Source organism: Myotis daubentonii, chromosome X, assembly GCF_963259705.1.
Source record: "Myotis daubentonii chromosome X, mMyoDau2.1, whole genome shotgun sequence".
Classification (NCBI taxonomy): domain Eukaryota; kingdom Metazoa; phylum Chordata; class Mammalia; order Chiroptera; family Vespertilionidae; genus Myotis; species Myotis daubentonii.
Window position 1 is genome coordinate 62,067,683 of NC_081861.1, and position 21,801 is coordinate 62,089,483.

The 21,801-nt window shown below is 37.6% G+C and overlaps 1 pseudogene; it reads left to right on the forward strand.

The window, feature by feature from the left end:
* The first annotated feature begins 678 nt into the window (after window positions 1–678).
* LOC132224581 (ATP synthase subunit O, mitochondrial-like) lies at window positions 679–21,172 on the forward strand (annotated as a pseudogene).
* Window positions 21,173–21,801: the final 629 nt, after the last annotated feature.

Here is a 21,801-nt window from a genome sequence, read left to right on the forward strand (position 1 = left end):
GCAGGGGCTGACCCCAGGGAGCAGGCCTTGCTTCAGTAGGGCTCTGGTACCTGCTGAGTTATCCCTTGAGTGTGTCACTTGTGGAGATGGTTGGGTGGTGCTTTGGCATAGTCTGAAGCTGTCCATCTAGTGCACTGGTTCTGTGACCTCCTGGAAGACTAAGGTTATCAGCTGCCTCCGCCCAGCCCAGGGCCACCTGAATGAGCTACAAAGCAATCTGCCAATAGATTCTACTTGTACTAGGCTTAAAGGTGCTGTGGAGAAGCCAAACTAAACCAAAGCTGACTGCTTCTAGTGTTGGGCCTGAGGCCACTTAACAAGAGGTAGGGGGCACACTTAAGTCAATGCTGGTTATTTGAAAGATTTTAGCAAAGTTGAAATATGGGACAAGACAGACCATTTGTATTAAAAACAAACAAACAAACAAACAAACAAACAAAACCAAAACAACAACAACAACAACAAATCTACTGGAAACGACTTGGGATAGCCAGCAACTTGGGTGAGACTGGGTCTCAGGGAATTGTCAGAGCAGGGTGAACAGTGTTAGACAGGTTGATAGAGATTCAGGTATAGTGCTTGACTGCTGGATTTGAGGGGTGAAGGCTCAACAAAGGAGCAATGACCTCTGCCAGCACTTCTGTCTGGGAGAAAGTTGCCCTACCAGCCCTCGTCAAGATGATAGACAATTCAGTTCCTCCCCATATGTTTCTGGCACCTTTCATGCTGCTGGAGATCAGAGTGAGTGAGTCTGAGTAAGTTGTGGGCCCTTTAAGGAAAATGTCTTGGACACCAGAAGCCTTCCATCTCACTCAGTCACAATCCCTGCTAAGTTTCACAGCTAGAAATTATGGGGAATTCTCTTTTTCCTGCCATTGGAATTTTGGGCTTGAGGCCTGGTGTGGGGCTGGAACCTCTCGCTTCTCAGAGAATACCTCTGCAGCCAAGATAACCTTTCCAATTTTTAACTGACAAATGTAGGTGTGGGACCAGCTCATTCCACATCTCCATCCCTCCTACCAGTCTTAATGTGGCTTCTTCTTTATATCCTTAGTTTTTGGACTTCTGTTCAGCTAGATTTCAGGTGATTCTGAATGATGGTTGTTCTATAGCTTAGTCATAATTTTTATGTAGTTGTGGTAGGATGCAAGTATCACACTTACCTACTTCATCTTGACTGGAAGCCCTGTTACATAAACTTTGAAGAATTATTTCTTACAGCTTTGTTGTTAAAAGTTAATTTAGCTCTGAGAGAAGATATCAAAATGACAACACTGGACACTGAAGTTCTCTATCAGTGACTGTCTAGTGAGGTAAGGCAAAGAGTGCACATTTCTCATGCAAGGTGCTGCGCAGTTATAGATCTCTAAGTACTTAAAACATTCTGAAAAATGATGGATTAGTCATTGTTGAGTATAGAGTGTCTGACTCAATAGTAATATACTAATAATATTACAGAATGTGGTCAAACTCGCATCCCCATAAAAGGCATATTATCTATGCTAATTTGTATAATGTGTAGAAACATATAATCACCACTTTAGTAGCAATCAAGTCAGTACCATAGAATAGTACCATTAGTAGAGTAGTTAGTACAGGAGTACAAAATGTACTTGGGTAATATAATGCACATCCCTCTCTGTAGCTTCCACAAATGAGAATGACTGGAGGACCCCTTTCTGTAAGAGAGTATCTTATTTTCTGTTAACAAAGGTGTTAAATACAGCCTGCCAAAGACTATCAGGAGCACGACAGTAGTCAAATTCAGGTATATTAGGCTGTTCAGCAAGAGAGAGTACATAAAAGGGCACCATGGGTGTCTTGAAAGAAAGGATTTAGGGAGGAGGACTTAGGGGCTTTTGAAGGCTGAAGTTAGGAAAATGATGATTTTGGCACGAATTGGACCAAATCTATAAACTAAAGAGTAGTTGCAACAGTCAGTGAACTTATCTTTAGAGCATACACATCTGTTCATGTTACATTGGTTTATCTGTGGTCTCCCCTAGAAAACATGGGTTTGAAAGAGCTCTTGTTAATGCTTCACTAGTTTGTGATTATGGTTTGGTTGGGAAGAGTTTGTTTTGTGAGTCATTGTATAGTTTTTCAGGTGTGTTTTCTGTCTTTTATTTTTCAGTTACCCCTCATAGCCTAGCAGCTAGCAGGACCATTTTTCATTTTAATGATCTCCTCTTCCCACCCTTCTCTGGTCATTCTTCAACCGAAACTAAAGGACAAACCATTATCTTCTGGGGACTTGATCAATCCAGATCTGTACCACTATTTGTCGGGTCATGATGATGTAACGTGCTTTTGATGGTCGTTGTTTTGATCTCTATAGGCATCAGGCCTTTTTCTTATTCTTTGAGTTGGATGATCAATTGTTGTATCATCAGGCATGACAGCAGAAGCACAATAGCATTTAAACTCTGGATTTCACATATCTGGCCACTGCACACAGACAAACACTAAGACAAGGATTATTATTAAAGTTCGAAAGGCCACAGTCCTAAATGTCCAAATACAGGCCATGGAAATATGGTCAGAATCTATTTGAATTTTTATTTGAAAAACAGGTGTCTTATTTTTCTTTGATCTTGCTATGTATTGCTCAACTTTGCCAGTTCATTTCTCAAGAATTACTATGTCTGAACAAAATCTGTGATGCTGAATTAGGACATGTCATATTTGAAGAGAAGAGAACCAACTACGAAACTTAATCTAAAAACTTCTGGCTGAATATTTTCAGTGCCCAACTTCTAATTCTTATTTTGATGTTAGTTTTAAATTTTTGTTTTGTTTTATGAGTGATCCAATGTCACTGAATGCATATTTATTAGAGGGCCAAACAATATTGGAAGAATTTAGGTGTCATAAGGTGTTTGTAGAAGAAAGCAGTAAATACAGACTGGGGTTTCTTAGACCTGGTTTAGTAGCTATGTGAACTTGGGCAAGTTTTTTTATGTTTTTATCTTATTTTTTGTTTAAGCATCTCTATGACTCGGCTATCTCCTCTGTAAAATGAAAAGATAAATAGTGCCTACTTCAAAGTATTGTTGAGGAGATAAATGAGTTTGTAAAGTACTTGGTCAATGACTGGTACAAGGTAAGAAAATTAGGAATACTTATTAAATAAGTTTTTTAAAAATACACTGAATATGTTGTTCTACCATAAGTCTTTTTTATCAGGTCCCTAAGTAAAAAAAAAAATGATAACTGATGATTTTCCAATTTTAATGGCCATTAAAATTACCTGAGAAAATTTTTAAATATTCTTAAGCATCAATCATGCCTAGTATATCAGGCTCTCTCAGAGTGTAGTCTAGTATCTTAAGCAAGCATCTCAGGTGGTCTCTGAACCATCTAGGGTAAGCACTATAGAACAGCCTTGACTGGCTAAAGGGAACCATATTAAGATTATCATAAATACATAGATATCTGAATATTATGATATTTTCTCTTTTGAACTACATTATAAGGCTAACTGAAAACAAGGAAACTGACTATATACAGTTGACCCATGAACAACATGGATTTGAACTGTGCAAGTCCCCTTATACATGGATTTTTTTTCAATAAATACATACAGTACTGTAAATATGTTTCCCTTATGATTTTAATAATGTTTTCTTTTCTCTAGCTTACTTTATTGTAATAATGCAATATATAATATATAAAACATGGATTAATTGATCATATATGTTATTGGTAAGGCTTCTGGTCAAGAGTTGGTTGTTAGTAGTTAAGTTTTGAGAGAGTCAAAAACTCTACCTATATTTTCAACTGTGTAGAGGGCTCCCCTAACCTTAGCATTTTTCAAGGGTCAACTCTACATATAATGTCAAGAAAATATGAGCAAAGTTATTTATAAAACTAAAAATAGAAGTTGTGCCTTTAAAAGAAAAGGTATATATTATGTCATATAACTCTAACGTAATTTTCATAGGTTCATTCCATAGATACTTATTGAGTGCTTACTGTGTGCTAGGCATTGTGACTATCTCAATGAATTAAATGGAGATGAAGATAGGACATGGTCCTAGCCCTCATAGAAGGCACTCATAGTGATAGCTCTAAATAATGATGATTCCTGCCTGTGATGGTTCATTTTATTGTCAGCTTGACGGGGCTAAAAAATGTCCAGACAGTGGGTAAAACATTATTTCTGGATATGTTTGTGAGGATGTCTCTAGAAAAGATTATCATTGAAGCCTGTAGGCTGGGAAGATCACCCTCACCAGTGCTGGTGGGCATCATTTAATCCCTTCAGGGCCTGAATAGAACAAAAAGGCAGAGGATGGGAGAATTTGCTCTCTTGCTGAGCTGGAACATCCATCTCCTGCCCTCATAAGTAAAAGCTCTGGTTCTCAGACCTTTCAGCTTGGACTGGGACTTAGATCTTTGGCCCCCATTTCTTGGGTCTTTAGACTCTGATTATGACTTAAATCATTGGCTCCTTGGTCCTCAGGCCTTTGAGTTTGGACTGAAGCTACACCATTCGTTTCTTGGCCTTCTAACTGGCACATGATGTGTCTTTCTCTACATTGGTTATATCCTACTGGTTCTGTTTCTCTAGAGAACCCTATGACTAATATACTATTGTCCAGTAGATATATCATAAATGAAGATGATGAAATGTACTATATTGAAAGTCTTTCCAACTTTTATTTAAGTTGTATCTTTCACTAAATGAACACATTTTGCATGTGCTAAAGCACTCCCTAAAATCTTCTCATAATCTTTCTGTAATTGATTCCAGCCAGACCTGACTTTCATCCCCTCGTAAATACTATAAAAGGTATATATTTAAAATAAACAATAAAGCTGTCCTTTATTTTTCTGATCTGTCCCTACTCCTTTATTGTGTCCTTTCAGACATGTTCTATACATATACCTGCATGTATATTTCTGTGCATATGTGCCTTTCACAAAATAGTAATACAATGTACAGACTATTATGTGCCCCTTTATCCCTTTAATTCTATATCTTCCTATACTTTTAATACTATATCTTGGCCACTCTTCTATTCAGTCCTGACATATATGCTTCTTAATGATGGTGTCACAGTGTGCCATTACGTGGATGCACAATAACTTAATTTTCTACTAATAAACATTCAATTTGTTTTAAATTATTTTGCTATTGAAAGTAATGATACAATAAATATTTTAGTGTTTATCTGAACAAGTGTGTGTGAGGAGTGAATTCTTCAAAGTAGAACTGATGGGTGAAAATATATCTACATTTAAAATTTGGATATAAATTGTCAAATGGCATTGTAAAAAAATCATACCAATTTACCCTCATACCAAATATATGAGTGTCATACACTGATACTATGCCAATCTGAAGGTGAAAATTTCTATCTCTTTGAAGTTTAAATTTGCATTTATTTGTAATGAATAAAGTTGAGTATCTTTTCCCATCTTTAAAAGACATTTTTATTCCTCTTCTGTGATGTCTGCCTTTATGATCTTTGCCTACTTTCTATTGGATTGTTGTTATTTTTTCTATTGATTTGTTCTTTATATAGTAATAAAAAATTCCCTTTTTCATGTCACAAATATTTTATTACCAGCATATTTATTTGTTTTCTACATTATTTGGATGCTTTGTCTTGTAGAAAAATTTTATTGTAGCCATTCAAGTTTGCATGTTTTATTTCCTGTGGTTTTTATATTCTGTGTTGTGTTTCTAAAGTCCTTCCTTGTACCTACTATTTTTAAAATTATACCATATTCTCTCCTACTACTTTTTTGGCTTTATTTTATTTTTAAAAATATGGCTTTATTTTAATTTTAAATATTTTTATCTACAATTTGCAATGTTACCTTAGTGCATACTAAATTTCCTAGTGTACTTGGGTCTATTTCAGGGGTGGGCAAACTTTTTGACTCGAGGGCCACAATGGGTTCTTAAACTGGACCGGAAGGCCGGAACAAAAGCATGGACGTAGTGTTTGTGTGAACTAATATAAATTCAAAGTAAACATCATTACATAAAAGGGTACGGTCTTTTTTTTTTTTTTTTAGTTTTATTCATTTCAAATGGGCCAGATCCGGCCCGTGGGCCGTAGTTTGCCCACGGCTGGGACTCTATTTCGAGCTTCTCTATTCTGTTTCATTAATCCATCTCTTGAGATGTAGTATTATTTGATGGTGCTAGATTCCACTCATTCATCATATTTTAAAAAGAATTTCCCTGCCTCTTCTTACACATTTATTTCTCCATATATAGTTTTGAGTCAGCCTATCTAGTTTGAAAAAATTTTATTGGGAATTTATAGATTCATTTTTAGAGCATTGATATCTTTAAAATATTGCGACTTCTTAGCCAAGAATACGGTGCCTTCCATTTATTTAATTCTTCTGTTAAGTCTGTCAGTAGCAAAGTGACCAACAAGAAAACTTTACTGAGATGCAGATGTGGGGCTAAATCACTAGGTAAATGACTGATTCCAACATAGAAACCAGCTCAGCATTATGTGCATTTCATATTTGGGCTTTAGCAAAATTTTAAATGACTCTAGATAATGGACATGTTAAATTTGTAAATGCTAAGGCTCTATTCTAAAATCAGTCATACATTTTCCTTTTTAGCCAGGAAAGTTACTAAATCATAAATACTATAAATCAAAATCATAAATAATTACAGTGAAATGATTCACATTGCTTTGAACATTATTTCAAATTTTATTGTCAAATACTACCAATAAAGGCTTCTCAAATTAACTTTATAGGTGTGTTTGCCAGTTAATTAGTAATTGTTAATGAATTATATTCACAGTAGGTTGCTGGTGTAAGAAACGTCCAAACTTATAGAGAATTTTCGTAAGAATTTGAGTCAAACTGACAATTCCTGAGATACAAGATCTCAAATGCTCCCAAGAATGAGTTCTGCAGTTTCTTTTATACATTCGGAATTAAGGAGGGAGCGTAAGGAATATTATATGAATGTGGGTAAAAGCAAGGTACAGAACAATTAACAAGGTTATGTGATCCTTTGAGGGTGGTTATAATAAGCAGCTAGACAGACATGCCTAGAGTAGGAACACTAGGCCAAGTATGGAATATCACCAGGGCAGAAAACTCTGGGTACCTAGAAGCAGGCAAAACAAAGACCTCGCCATTAGGGTGACCTTTCCTTTAACCTTTCATATGGCTGGCCATGCTGTTGGACCCTTTCCTGAACTTTGATCCCCTGGTATGTCACTAGTATGTGGTAGACCCCCTTAGAAGACAAACAAGGGGGCTGGAGAATAGCCTCATATGACTCTCATACAAGCCCTTGCATGACCACTCCCTTAAGTATTAAGTCCTCAAGACAATGAGGTTCTGAGCCAAATAAAAGTAACTTTTGTATCAAAACCTCAGGTCTGTTGACCACAGAGACAGGGTTTTGGTCAAACTAGAGATAACATCTAGGCCTCAGTTGTATTTCAGCTTCAGGCCCAGAAAAGCAGCAAGGTCAAGTGGGGTGACACAATGGGTGATATTTAGACCAGCTTTGATGACTAGTGAACCCCTGCCCTGCCATAGACAAATCACTATAGACTATGACCCTGAAAGGGCACACCTGAAAGCTGATGAATATTCTATTGAGATCCTCCCCTGGGACCTCCCGTAAGATTCCCCACCTTTAGAGAGGAGATAATACCTCTTAAGACAAAGGACTCAGCTCTCTCTCTCTCTCTCTCTCTCTCTCTCTCTCTCTCTCTCCATCTCTCTCTCTCTCTCTCTCTCTCTCTCTCTCTCTCTCTCTCTCTCTCTCTCTCTCTCATCTTCTCCTTTAAGCGTGTCTTTGCTTTCTTTCTCCTAAGCTCCAAGGTCCCTTTCTTTGGCTTTGTAGCTTGTTTCATGAGCCCATAAAACCCAGCTGGCTCACTTCTTCCACCGCTCACTTCTTCTACCTCTGTGATTTTCTAAATAAACTTTTGCTTGTATCTGAGTCTTGCCTCTGAATTCTTTCTTAGTCAGAACTCATGTACCAAAATTGCTAAACTGAGGTTCAATTGTTGGTAATATTCTGATGCCATTTCAGCGCTAACAGTTACACCTCCCAGGGGTCTGGGAAAAAAAAACAAAAACACTACTCTGTCACTTCAAAGGTGGGTAACCTAGATGCACATGAGCAATGGACATGGCTTGCTTAAGGCAAAGATAAATCTTTTTAAAAAAGTTATAAGCCCTAGGATGTGATTACCTACCATGATCTGCCCAGTTAAGAATTCATGACCAGATTACCGTGTAGGTTACTTACTCTTACTGGACTTGGCAGTTTTATTACAGAACCTCTTTTTTCACACACAAGGTGAATGGATGATGTTTTGGCTGGTTTTCTCTTTGACCTCAACGTGCAAACTGATATTGTGGTTAATGTGCAGGGTGTAAAAGAATAATTTTCCTTTTACCCTTCTGGGTTCTTAGCTGAGAAATCCCTGTAATAAAAGATTGATAGGAGAAAAGCAAACAAAATTCAATAACATGTATACTTTCTGTATACATGGGAGAAAGCCAGGAAAACTGAGTAACTCTTCAAAATGGCTAAAGCCAGCGCTTTAAATACTGTCCTCATCTAAAATCAGATGTTGGGGGTCAAGAAAATCAGTTATGGGAAGTTACCAGGGAAAAGTCATAAATAAGGGTCAGGTTGTGCAGATTTACCTCATGGCCTTCTCCATTGTTAAGGTTTCTAGAGATACACCCTCACAACTAAAGATTTCCTTTACAATGTAAATATCTGTCACAAGGGGTAACTTCTACTTGGTTTTCAGAGCTTCTCCCTGGTTTGCTGTTTATTAAAAATAAGCAGCTTAAATTAATCTTTATGTCTAAGACATATGTTGGGGTGACAAATTCTGTTCCCCTACAAGTGCAACATAACTTCCATTTATGGCTCTTGTCTTACATTTGAAAGCAGTTGAAATAGTTGTCATAATCTATTTTACCTTCTTTTCTCACCTGTTAGAGCACACACTATCACACACTATCACAATATGCTATGGCAGGAAATCTGACTTCAATGCACTCTTGTCATAGTGAGAAAGCTTTTCCTATATTTTTCAAACCACCGGATGTCCTTCATTTTGTTTCTGAGAAAGTACACATGGTATTTGTCCAGTATATTCTCCATAATACTATCACATTTTGCATTTAAAAATAAAAACACAATAAAGACTTCCTCTCTTTAAATGTGTTCATTTCTTTCCCTTCCTCATCCTAACAAATTCAAAACTTCTTATTATGGATTACAAAGTGCTTTAAGATCTGGCTCCTCCTTACTTTTCCAACCTCCTTTTTTACCACTCCAGCAATGCAGACTATTTTCAGTCCCTTAATTTACTATGCTCTTACTCACTTCCTGTGAAGTGCTAGTAAATTAGCTGGGAGGTGGGGATAGAGATATAGGAGGGAAGGTCCTTATTTGTAGCATTTTTTGATTTCTGCAGATAACTACTACCATGGCCTGCACTACGCTAAAAATGGCTTAATAATTGGTTTGCAAAATTCCCTCAGCACACTACTATTTTTCTGCTTAGGATAATACCCCCTTGACCCAACATCTCATAATCATTCTTCAGGTCTCAGTTTTTATATCATTTACATTCCTGCAGGAAATCATCTCTGACTGTCTTGTGGGTAAGTGAGAGGTCCACCCTGTGTACTCTTATAGAGACTTTTTTCCTCTTCATGGACTTCATTATGTTGCAACTATCTGTTTACTCTTCTGCATTCCTGAGTGCCTAAAAGCTCAAACAGGGCAGGAAGTACTATATTCCTAGTACCTTATTCAATACGTTTCTGGTATATGGTAGGTCAATAAATACTTGTTCAATTAATGAGTGAGAATTTATTAATAAATTGATTTCATTATCTTAAATTCATATCATTTCATTACACTATGACAAATCAGTAACAGTTACAAAAAGGAACTTAATATTCCAATTGCTAAAAAATCAAATAATATAAGAACAAACATGTTATCAAAGAATAAGTGTTTTTATTTTAAAAAAACAAAACATGGTCATAAATTCGTTATTTAAAACTTAATTTAAAAATTTACTAGAACTAAGTGAACCCTAGGTACTGAATATGCTAGTTAATATTAACAGGTTATCCTAAGGATACTAAATACATAGCGGCACTTGAGAAATTTGTGGCGAGCTGAATAACTAAACCAGCAGAATGAATGCTTCATTCAAGTGAACAGGATACTGGACTGATGGTATTCTTCCTCTAGGATGTGCCAATGAAGCAGTTTGGCTTTATTGTATAAAATCCAGACATGAGTTATTAGAATGAGAAGAATCAAAAGAAATACGAACTAAGAAGTTACAGCCGCGCATAGGCCAGCTCAAAAGTCATTTCATGTGAGAAGGGGACAGAAATCAAGGGCTAGTATTAGGAAGAGGCCAGTGAACTTCGGCAGCCCAGTGTGTTTTCTCTTAGTTACAGCAGCACAAATGGAAAAAAAAAAAATGTGACTCAGATAAAATAAAAGTTCTGCTTTATTAGAAAAATGCAGAAGTTCTGCCACTGGGGGCTACTTAAACCTGGTGCTCTGGAGCAGGATGATGGCCTTGACTAAATGCAGGATTATTGCACCTTGAAAGACACTCGGAAAATGTGGATAATTTTCTTGCTAATACTCTACATTGTGGATGGAAAATCAAGCCACCCTTATTCTAGTCTTTAGATCTTGAACTGGGTCTCTGCGGATTTAGAATAAATAACAGAGAATCATCGATCCGTGGTCCTTTGTACTAGAACATGATGTGTGGGCGCACATGGAATACTGGTTGACAGAGTAAACAGAGAACCATCACTAGGCCTTTAACATGTTTTTAAGGATCCAGCCAGCACAGTGTTCTGAAAGTGAAACTATGACATTTGCATCTTTGACTTTTCATCACACAGGAGGTAAAGTTCTTTAGTCTCTGGGTCCACACCACTTGAAGAAGTAACATTGAGAAATACATCGATGAGGATCAGCTCATGAGGAACGCAAATAATGCCTCTCGTTGCTTCTTTGGTTTTCATGCTGCCGTCCTCACTTTCATTATCGTGCATCACCCACTTCATTGCTGTTTTATGAGCCTATGTGCCAAAATCTAGAGCAGTAACAGAAATTTAGGAGATCAGGTGGAGACTTACAGAAGGATCAGGCCCCTGCCACCATCAGGAAGCCTTCTCCAGGAGCCCCATGCCTGCCAAAGTGGACCTGGCGGGACATGATACTGAATTCTCTGCCAGTCTCTCCAGGGAGCATCTAAGAAAAGGGGGACCCTTGTAATTAAAGACATGGGTATCTCAAGCAGGTTTCCTCCTTCTTATGCATTTTAAAGTCCCCTGGGTCAGCTGTGGGCAGCAGCGAGTCAAACAAAATTTTCCTAGATCCTCCCCTAAACCCTGAGGCAGCCACAGCTAGCATTGCGTATGAATTGATATGCAGTATCCTAGAAGCAGCTTACTGATATCTTGCATGGCCCACCTCAGGAAGTTTAACAGCACTGCCTCTGAGACAGCACAGATGGAAGCAAGTGAACTAAACCTTTGCCTCTTTTTGCTGTCCCAAGAAATCTCATAGCAGGATCCCAGGAAAAATAGCAACAAGTTCTAAGCTCTCACCTTTAGATACCAAAAACCTATTGTGTGATGCATTAATAATTGGGCTTTTTTACATTGGGATCGCTTCTCCTACTCTGTGTAGGTTCCATATAAAGGCTGTATGCAGTGCCACATCTTCTGTCTTGGTCATATATTCACGGACCCAGTTAAAAGGTAAACTATTTAAAGATTAATGGATGCTACCGCTTCCTCATTGCCCCTTCCCACTCATATTTCTATTTTGTTTATACATTAACTGTACCCAATGTCCCAACCACAACTAAGCCCCAAATACCTACCTATTTGCAAGCCATTTGTTTATTTGTGACTCAGGAAAATGTACTTTCATAAACTTGCTGCTGAATTAGCCAGATGAAAGGGAGAGAATGAAAAGAATACATGAAGTAGCAAGGACAAGACACAATGTGGGAGATAGATGAAAGCAAAAGACAGTTATCTTCCCTTTTCCATGGTTTCAGTTACCTGCGGTCCAAAAATATTAAAGGGAAAATTTCTGACATAAACAATTCATAAAGTTTAAATTGCACACTATTCTGAGTATCAGCTCATCACATTGTTGAGGATCAGCTCATGGGGAATGCAAATAATGAAATCTCACACCATCTCACTCTGCCCCACCAGGTATGTGAATCATCCCTTTGTCCAGCACATCCATGCTGTAAATGAACTACACGAGAGTTACTGACTTAGTAGCGGTCTCAGTTATCAGATCAACTGTTGCTGTATTGCAGTGTTTGTGTTCAAATAACCCTCATTTTACTTAATAATGATCCCAAAGAGCAAAAGTAGTGATGCTGGCAATTGGGGTGTGCCTAAGAGAAGCTGTAAAGTGCTTCCTTTAAGTGAAAGGTTGAGTGTTGTACGATATGATAGAGCACACATAACTTTCTGACAGTATATTCTTATAATTGTTCTATTTTATCATTAGTTATGCTTGTTAATCTCTTACTGTACCTACTTCATAAATTAAACTTTATTATAGGTATGTATGGATAGGAAAAAACATAGTATATAGAGGGTGTTGTACTATCTGAGACTTAAAGGTCTTAGGACTATTGTAAAAGGTAAACCAAATACTTCATAGTTAAATGGTAAGATCATGAAAAATAATAATTGTATACATAAATAATTTCATACTTCTAGAAAAAGAAAGCTTTCCTTTTATATAGGTAATTTAGGTCACTTCATTGAAGAGGGGGAAAAAGGGATTAATGGTTCAATGTTTTCTAGGCATAAGTACCTGATAATAAAGTGTTTTTTGTGTTTTTTTTTTGGTTTGGGTTGGTTTTGTTGTTTGTTTTGTGTTTTTTTTTTTGTTTTTGTTTGTTGTTTTTTTTTTTAGAGAAAGGAAAACCAAAAGAAGGATGCAGAAAAAAAATTTAAGTGAATTTTAAGTGGGGTTTAAAAGATCAAATTCCATGTCCAACTTGCTTGAAGCATCAATTAAAAGTTAGTTATGTAAGATTCAAAATAGACTTCTTGGTCCCTAATCTTTCCATTTGTTCTTAATCATCAGCATTATTACAAAAAACTGAACTAAATTAATTGTCAGAAAAATATGGTATTTTAAAAAGTGACTGTTTTTTTTTTAAAGTAAATGATTCCAAACCACAAAATATTGTTATGTCAAAATAAGCATCCTGTGGAACAGAAAAAAACAAAACATTTTAATTATTTTGATATTTTAAAAAAAACACAAATGATCTTGGCAAGAAAGTGCTACTTCTTTCAGGTTATTTTTCTTTAAGCTTATTTTTTTTTAATCTAGCAGATGGAAGAATTTTGAAGGTTAAGCTTTAAAGTACTACCATCTTCAAACCTTAAAGTCTGTTTTTAGGAACAGACTTAACTTCACATCTTGATTTTACACAAATCTCCCCTTTCTAATCTCAAGTAGAACTTGCTTGCATTTTTTTTCCTTTTGAAATAGTTTATGAGCACTGATACTGAGCTACCATGTTATTAGAAGATAGTCATATGTCCCAAATTACCTTGAAAAATTGTATGACCAGAATTTTAAAAATAAAATACCTTGTACAAAATATGAGTTAATACTTGAGTTTTACTGTTTAAGTAAATATATTGTCCCATTCTATGTCGGAATAATCACCTGGAAGGTTGAAGAAACTGGCAGTAATTACTTGGTCAGAGGGTATAAAATAAAGGCTTGCTGGAGAAGGAAGTCTCTTCCTATTTCTTAGGGAATGAGAAATGGGTAAACTACTGATTGAAGGAACAAAATTAAACACTTGATAGCTGGGGCATTAACATTTGCAAATGTAGAGTCCCTGGTCCAGGGAGGGTGAGGAATGAGATTTCTTACTAATATCCAAGGGCCCAGTTGGTGTAGGACTCAGTGGTCGGCAAACTCATTAGGCAACAGAGCCAAATATCAATAGTACAACGGTTGAAATTTCTTTTGAGAGCCAAAATTTTTAAACTTAAACTATATAGGTAGGTACATTGTTATTAACTTCATTAGGGTACTCCTAAGGCCTAGGAAGAGCCACACTCAAGGGGCCAAAGAGCTGCATGTGGTTTGCGAGCCACAATTTGCCGACCACTGGTGTAGGTGATGTAATGCTTGACAAAGCCTGGAAAGGTAACTGATACTCAGTTCCCTGACCTGCATTTTAAGGGCAGCCCAGGCAGACACATGCGTAGGGAATGAAGGTGTCCAGAAAGAATTGCGCTTTCCCCAATCTGTGTTTTAAAATAATTTGGCCTCAGTTTCCAATGGCAGCTCATCAAACTCAATAATTTCAGTATCCTTCAAATTTCTAGAAAAATAATCACTTTGGTTACATTACAAGATGAAAAAATTAGCTATCCATTTTAAAAGGGAGTTGATCACATTGGGGAATTGGTAATGGGGGGTTGCCATTAGTTTTTCCAATAAACATGGTCTGTTTGCTATCATTGGAGAGCTGTGCAATGATGATTCAGAATGAATCCCTGTTCTCAAGTCTAGAACCTAATGGACAGGTGTTCATTTCAGTATAATAGAAGTAAATTAGAGTTTCAATTCAAATTCTAACAGATGGTATTGTCACAGATACTGAATTACACTATCAATGGTAAATATAATTCTCATATTAAACCAGAGATAAGCATTAAGGCAAAATGTAGTAGGGCATGGTAAGAGCATATGCACTAAGGAAGAAAACTTCTAATTTTTGAAATGAGATTGGGAGGATAAAGGGCCATGAGTGAGTTTTAGAAACACTCAAAGAAAATAACTTTACAAAATCAATGTGAACTGGGGCAAGATAATTATCCTAATTTTTTAAACATATATTTTTATTGATTTCAGAGAGGGAGAGGGGAAAGAGAGATAGAAATATCAGTGATGAGAGAGAATCATTGATTGGCTGCCTCCTGCACAAACCCTACTGGGAGGCTGAACCGGCAACCCAGGCAGGTGCCCTTGACTGGAATCAAACCCAGGACCCTTCAGTTCACAGGCTGATGCTCTATCCACTGAGGCACCAGCTATGGCAATTATCTTATTTTTTTAAAAAAATTATATCTGGTCTACTTATATATTGTATAAGAATAATTAATACCTTGTTAATTATGAAACATAAATATTAAAATCTGAAATAAATTATACAAATATTTAATAAGCAGAAGATGACTCACATTAATTTAAATAGTAGAGTTTACCACTTAATAAATTGTCAAACAATTTATTGTTTATCATCACAACGATATTGTTTTTTCCATATGTGTTATATTACCAGTACAGTTGTGATGTCTATTTTAGGGATGCTATTGAGAAATTTAATGATTTTTAGGAATAGTTATTTTCAGCATGAATCTATTTGCTAAACCTTTTAATTTCCTATTTACTTTTCAGCCATTGAACATATAGAGAACTGTGCTTTGGGTACTAATGTAGAAAATATAAACCATTTCCGTTCATAGCAAAGTTTAAGTTATGCCCAAACTCAAGATATTGTGAAAGCAACTTAAAATATAATGTTGAGGCCCTTCAAATGACCTTCTGTTTACTCAAAGCAAAGGAATTTTGCAATAAATATCAGCAAGATTGATTCTATATTAAGAAACACTACAATGCAAGTGAAATGTGAGGAAATCATGTGGCTTCAACATTTCCCTCCGATAACTGCACACAAAACAGAGATGGAATGTCCTGTCACAGCTCTGTGTATGGTGGAGACTTTTCCTTGTCAAGATACAGGAACATTTCTCTGTTCTCAAAACTACTGTAAGTGATTTGCAGATAAGATGCTTTGTCGCTACTTCCAGGTTATTTCCATTTGCTTGTATGTAGAAGCACATAGAGTAGTGGATATATCATTTAGCTATCCGCCTCTGAAGAATTGTTATTCAAGTGCCATTCCCTCTAACGTTGAACTGCTGTAAGGATCAAGGATCTAGAAGCACACTTCTGTGTTTGGGTCAACAAACTTGGATTTGCTCTCTCAGTAAGGAAATTTATTTAATCTGCATAGTGTGGGAGTTTAGGGACTAATTTATAGATTTTAATGGTGTTTTCATTTACTGCACTGCGTGAGGTGACAATCACAGTTTGCTTTGTTCTTCCTAAATTTGATTTTATATCATCTTCACATATGGCACTTCAGCATTATCGCCACTGGCCTTTCCCCACAGGAGCCGTGTCCTCATGCTCCATGGCTCCTGATGTGACAGGGTACACACAGAGTGGCACTGGAGAACTGAGGCCGTCAAGTAAGGATGAATAGAGAATAAAGTGCATGTACCATTCCTTTGTCATTCAGCTGCACCATGAAGCTACTCTCAAAAATGGGAGTAGTTATTTGGTGAAGGTGAGATTTTCAGGATGAATTTCTATGAATGATACAGTGGCATCTCGATCCTATATAAACCTGAGTATACACTTGATTCTTAGTATTATGTCACTGCCTCATCTAGATGCAGAATCTCAGGCTACCGACATTCATGCGATGGGACAAAAAGCTCAAGGCCCAGTTAGGAGACACGAATTCATGATCATCATCCTAATTACAGCACATAGATTTATTACTGTTGACACTGTCTATTGATACTTTCCATGTTCTAGGCACTGAATTATGCCCTATTCCAAATATATTCTCATCTAATCTTTGCAATAGCTCTGTAGTTATACTGTATTATTACTGATAGAGGAAAACTAGGGTCGGAGAAGTTAAGTAACTTCCAAAAGGTTCGTGATTGAATGATAGAGCTAGAATTAGAACCAAACTCCAGACCTCAAGCTATGTGGTGCTGCTACCTATGGCTATGCATTTTATTTTTTACATATCTTTTAATTGTATCACAAAGCTAGAAAGAAATGATTTTTAAAGATCATCTACATGCCCTCTATCCATTCTTTCCATAAGCATAACTATTTCAGGAGTTGACTTTGTCTTGAAAGATGGTATGTCAACTTTTATACTCAGGTAAAGGTCGCTGAAGTAGTAAGCATGTGCCAATGGGATGAATTTGTCTACTGTGAATTATAGCTCATCCCAACACACTGTGGTTAGAATGACTATATTTATTCTGTGGACTGGGGTGGCAATAAGGAGTGGGTACATGTGCTCCAGCACTGAAAATCCATTACAAAATTTGCCTGAGAATTCATGATGTAGTTTCTAAAAGATTATGCAGTTACATTCACATTCCTGACTATTGTTAGAGTCTTCATGTCTTTAAGTAGTCTATTTTAAAGCCATATATGATGCTGATGTGTTATGCTCTATGTATTGTTTGACATATGGACAATTGTGTATAACACGCACAAACCTGCCAGCTGTGTTAAGGAACAACAATATTTTGTTTTCAGACAGCTTGATAGAAATCCTAAAGTTTGTGAGAAAACAGAACTTAAACATGGGGGTTTTTCTTTGAAGCACCGGGAAACTGAGGTGATAGTCACAAAGGAAGAATTCCTAATTTCACCATAATAGAAGCTTTGTTGATTTTCCATAATAATATGTTGCCACCTTGTATTGAGCTCATTTTCCCTTATGACTTCTAGTTAGTCCCTTCATTTTGTGTTCCAGGATCTGACAGAATAAAGAATGCGTCTCCAATCCAGCCCAAACTGTGCTTTGTTGTGTTTATCACAAAAATAAAATTTTAGGATCCACAGAGACTGGTTAAAGTGATTTAGACCCTAAGAAATGTAATGTCTCAAACATAACTAAGTGTTATTCTCAGTGTTTTCTTCCCTCTGCTTAGAGCTGCTGTTTGGGGCAGACGGTGGGGAGGGGAGGAGCTGTTGTCCTGACGCTGGGCCTTGGTGTGCTAGCTCTTCAGGCTCCATCTGAAGATGGAAGAAGCTCTGACCCCTTTTATTACCCCTACCGATGGAGAGGCTGGGGACCTGGAAGTCTATGATGACATAGACTTCCAAGCTTTGACAAGGGTATAATCCTATTAAACTAGTACTTTGCAAGTTATGGATTGCAACCTATTGGTGGGTTCTGAAATCAATTTAATGAGTTTGACCAGCATTTAAAAAATTTAGAATAGAGTATATTGTACATTTTCAAACTTTTGTTTCAGTTGTATGTATAGCTATGTGCTGAGTCACTATATAAAGTTATTATTATTTTTTTTTTACTGTTGATTGTAAAGAAGGTGTGAAAGCTATGGCATTGAACTTCTGCCTTGAACATATCAATTATGACATTCATTAGCTTTATTTCCGAAGTAAAGGAGCCTTTCGCTTCCTGGAGTAAATTGGGGAGATCAATAAATAAGTGGGGTTTCTAAGCAAGGGGCTTCAGGCAGCCAGTCTGCATATCGTGCTCATTCTTAGCGCAGATATGCACTTATGGTAGCGTGCAGTCACCTCTGCATCGCAGTAAAAAAGCATGCTTTACCTGAGAAAGGCAGACATGATCGATTAATATCCTCTGTTTACATAAGGGAAAATTTAATTGTACTGAAAGTCAAGAGATTCAGATCTGTTTCCGCCAATCCTTACAACGGAACAACACCTATAATGTGCAAGCATAGTATTGACAGGGGAAGGAGGTCAGAAATACAAAAAGGTATGATACTCTGGCTCTATTGTCAAAGATATTTATAGTCTCGTGAGAAAGATGATTTGTAAAGCAATAAGTCAAGGGAACAAACAACGTGGGATTGCACAAGTCCTTGATCCATTGGCTCTCAAATCCATTCCTTACACTTCCCTGCTCTGCTCTGTATTGCCAGGGGTGACCCCTACAGGTGGCATTTCTAAGGTTCTTTGGCAAATAGCTTTTACATGGGTTTGAGCAATGAAAGCCACTGGTAAGATATCGGATGATAGGAAAGTGAAGCCAAAATATTGTTTCCCTCCTTCTTGGCGTTGTGGCTCCAGCTCCAGTTGCAGAAACCTGCCATGGTTCCAGGCTCCTCTCAGTGGCCCTGAACCGTGGTTCTGCCTCTGGTTACATCTGCTCCTCCCGTTGGCCTTATACTGCAGCACTGTTGCAAATCCCTGCTTTTGCTAAACTCCTGATTGCTTCCCCATTCCCTTTTGTCCTCTCAGAGACTTTCCATAACCTGTGCAACACTTTTCTGCATTAAATCCCCTGTGTTTTAAGTACTGAGTTGTTTCTGTCTTCCTGATCAGATTCTCGTTAATACAAGAGTTTAGAATGAGATATTTATGCATCATCATCATCATAATAATAACTGATATCAATGTAATGCTTACTTATGTCAAATATTATTCTAAGTGCCTTTCATTATTAACAGCTCTATTTCACAGATGAAGAAACTGAAGCACAAAGAGGTTACTTGCCCTATATAACTATCTATATCTCTATATATAAAAACCTAAGCGGCCATTACTACTGGTCGACCGGTTGCTATGGCATGCACTAACCACCAGGGGCAGACGCTCAATGCAGGAGCTTCCCCTTGGTGGTCGGTGCGCCCCCACAGCCAACTTCTGGTGCCTGGCCAACCTTCCACGGTTCTTCCCCCCAGTCAGCCCTGATGGGCTCCATTGCCCACCAGGCCAAAGGAACCTCACCTGTGCACAAATTCATGCACCAGGCCTCTAGTTATATTATAATCCTATAACTCAGCAGTTCTCAACCTGTGGGTCGCGACCCCTTTGGGGGTCGAACAACCCTTTCACAGGGGTCGCCTAAGACCATCAGAAAACACATATATAATTACATACTGTTTTTGTGATTAATCACTATGCTTTAATTATGTTCAATTTGTAACGATGAAATTGGGGGTCACCACAACATGGGGAACTGTATTAAAGGGTAGTGGCATTAGGAAGGTTGAGAACCACTGCTCTAACTACTAAAGCACTGCCTTGCCTTGATTTTCAATTTGTTTTGTTTGCTTAACTACCCAGTGCTTCACCTGTAGAATTCTGCTAGGTGTAACCATTCTTCAAAGGCATTGTGTGTTTTGTAAATCTCAGTATCTTCTGATATTGATGGATTGCTTGATCAATAAAATGAGTAATTCTTGATCTCCTACTCTATACCAAACACTATGGTAGGAGCTAGGTTGAAAAAGTCAAAATTACAGAGCTCTATAAATAAACAGCCCCTCTCACAACCTGCTACTTAAGTGTGATGTGACTGCTAAAATCAAGGGCTACTCTCTGCTAACTCAGGTTTGACCTACAGCCCGCGGGAGGAGATCACCTCCCCAGCAGTTTTGGGCTCTCCCAGCAGGTGTGATGCCTCAGCACATCTATAGCCAGGCCGTTTGCCAAGCTTGTGCGGCCACCTGTTCAGGTACATGGTATCAAACGTCACTATGCCACTACTCTTTATTCTGCTGCATTTAAACAGAATAAACTGGAACAAGTAGAAAAAGAACTGCTGAGAGTAGCACGAATCTTGAAGGAATCCAAAATGGTTGCTTGATTTTTAATCCCTTTGCAAAACATTCCGTTAAAGTGCAAAGCCTGAATGGCATGACTGTGAGAGCTCTTCTCCCCTCACGTCCAACCCGATCAATGATCAATTTGCTTGCTGAAAATGGTCACTGAACCAATACCCCTGCGTCATTTCTGCCTTTCCTACCACGGTGAGTGTCTACTGTGGGAGAAGGCCCATGCACAGTGACCACTGCATCTCCTTTAGATGAAGCCACTCTCTCTGAATTAAAAATGGTCCTGATAGCTTTCTAATAAAAGCCAAATATTGAAATTGGAAGTTAAGAGTGACCAGTCAGCCCTGGCTGGTTTGACTCAGTGGATAGAGCGTTGGCCCATAGACTGAAGGGTCCCAGGGTCAATTCCCATTCAAGGTCATGTACCTCAGTTGCAGGCCTGATCCACAGTCCTGGTCAGGGTGTGTGCAGGAGGCAACCAATTGATACACATTGGTGTTTCTCTTGCTCTGTCTCTCCCCCTCCCACTCTCTCTAAAAATCAAGGGGGAGAAAAATAACCTTGGGTGAGAATTAACAACAACAGAAGAAAAGATTGGTCAATCATGGGTGGAATGATTGTCCATATTGGGGAGAAATATGTTGCTATGTCTGCAGAAACCAAGATTCAGAATCTGAGCAAAGTTATGTGGGAGGTTTTCTGGAAGTGTTGATTTTTCTGTCAGTAAAAATTCTTAAACTTAGAGCAATAATAAAATGTTTCCTGAACAGAAAAAAATAAAAATAATAAAAAAAATCAAGGGCTAAAATCAAGTACAATAGACTTCCAAACTTTCCATTCCACAGAGATCAAGATGGCAGCCCAGAAATACCAGTTTATTTTTAAAATAAAGTTGCATTCAGAAATATTTCCCTCTGATCCTCAAAGAAATAATTTGCAGCCTTATCCTAAAACCTTAATTTGTCCATTTGAAATAAAAATACATTTTAGTACCAGGGTAAATCAGGTCTGGGAAGTCATATTTCTTTTGTAGCTAAATAATCATTGATGTACAACATTATGGTTGTTTCTCATTACTGTAGTTTGGGGAGCTACTTTTCTCAAACTTTCTCAATCAATAGAATATAAATCTATCAGCTACCATCCAAACAACCCTCTGGGTATGGATTACTCAGTATGCATACAAGGCTACTCATATTACGGACTGAAATGTACAATCAAGCAGAATGATGTGCACACAGCTGTTTTATATTTAGCTGGCTTTGTAATGTGAGCTAATTTGTCGGAGGGACTCAGGGCATTACTAAGATTTATTTCAAGTTTAGGATGAGATAAAATTAT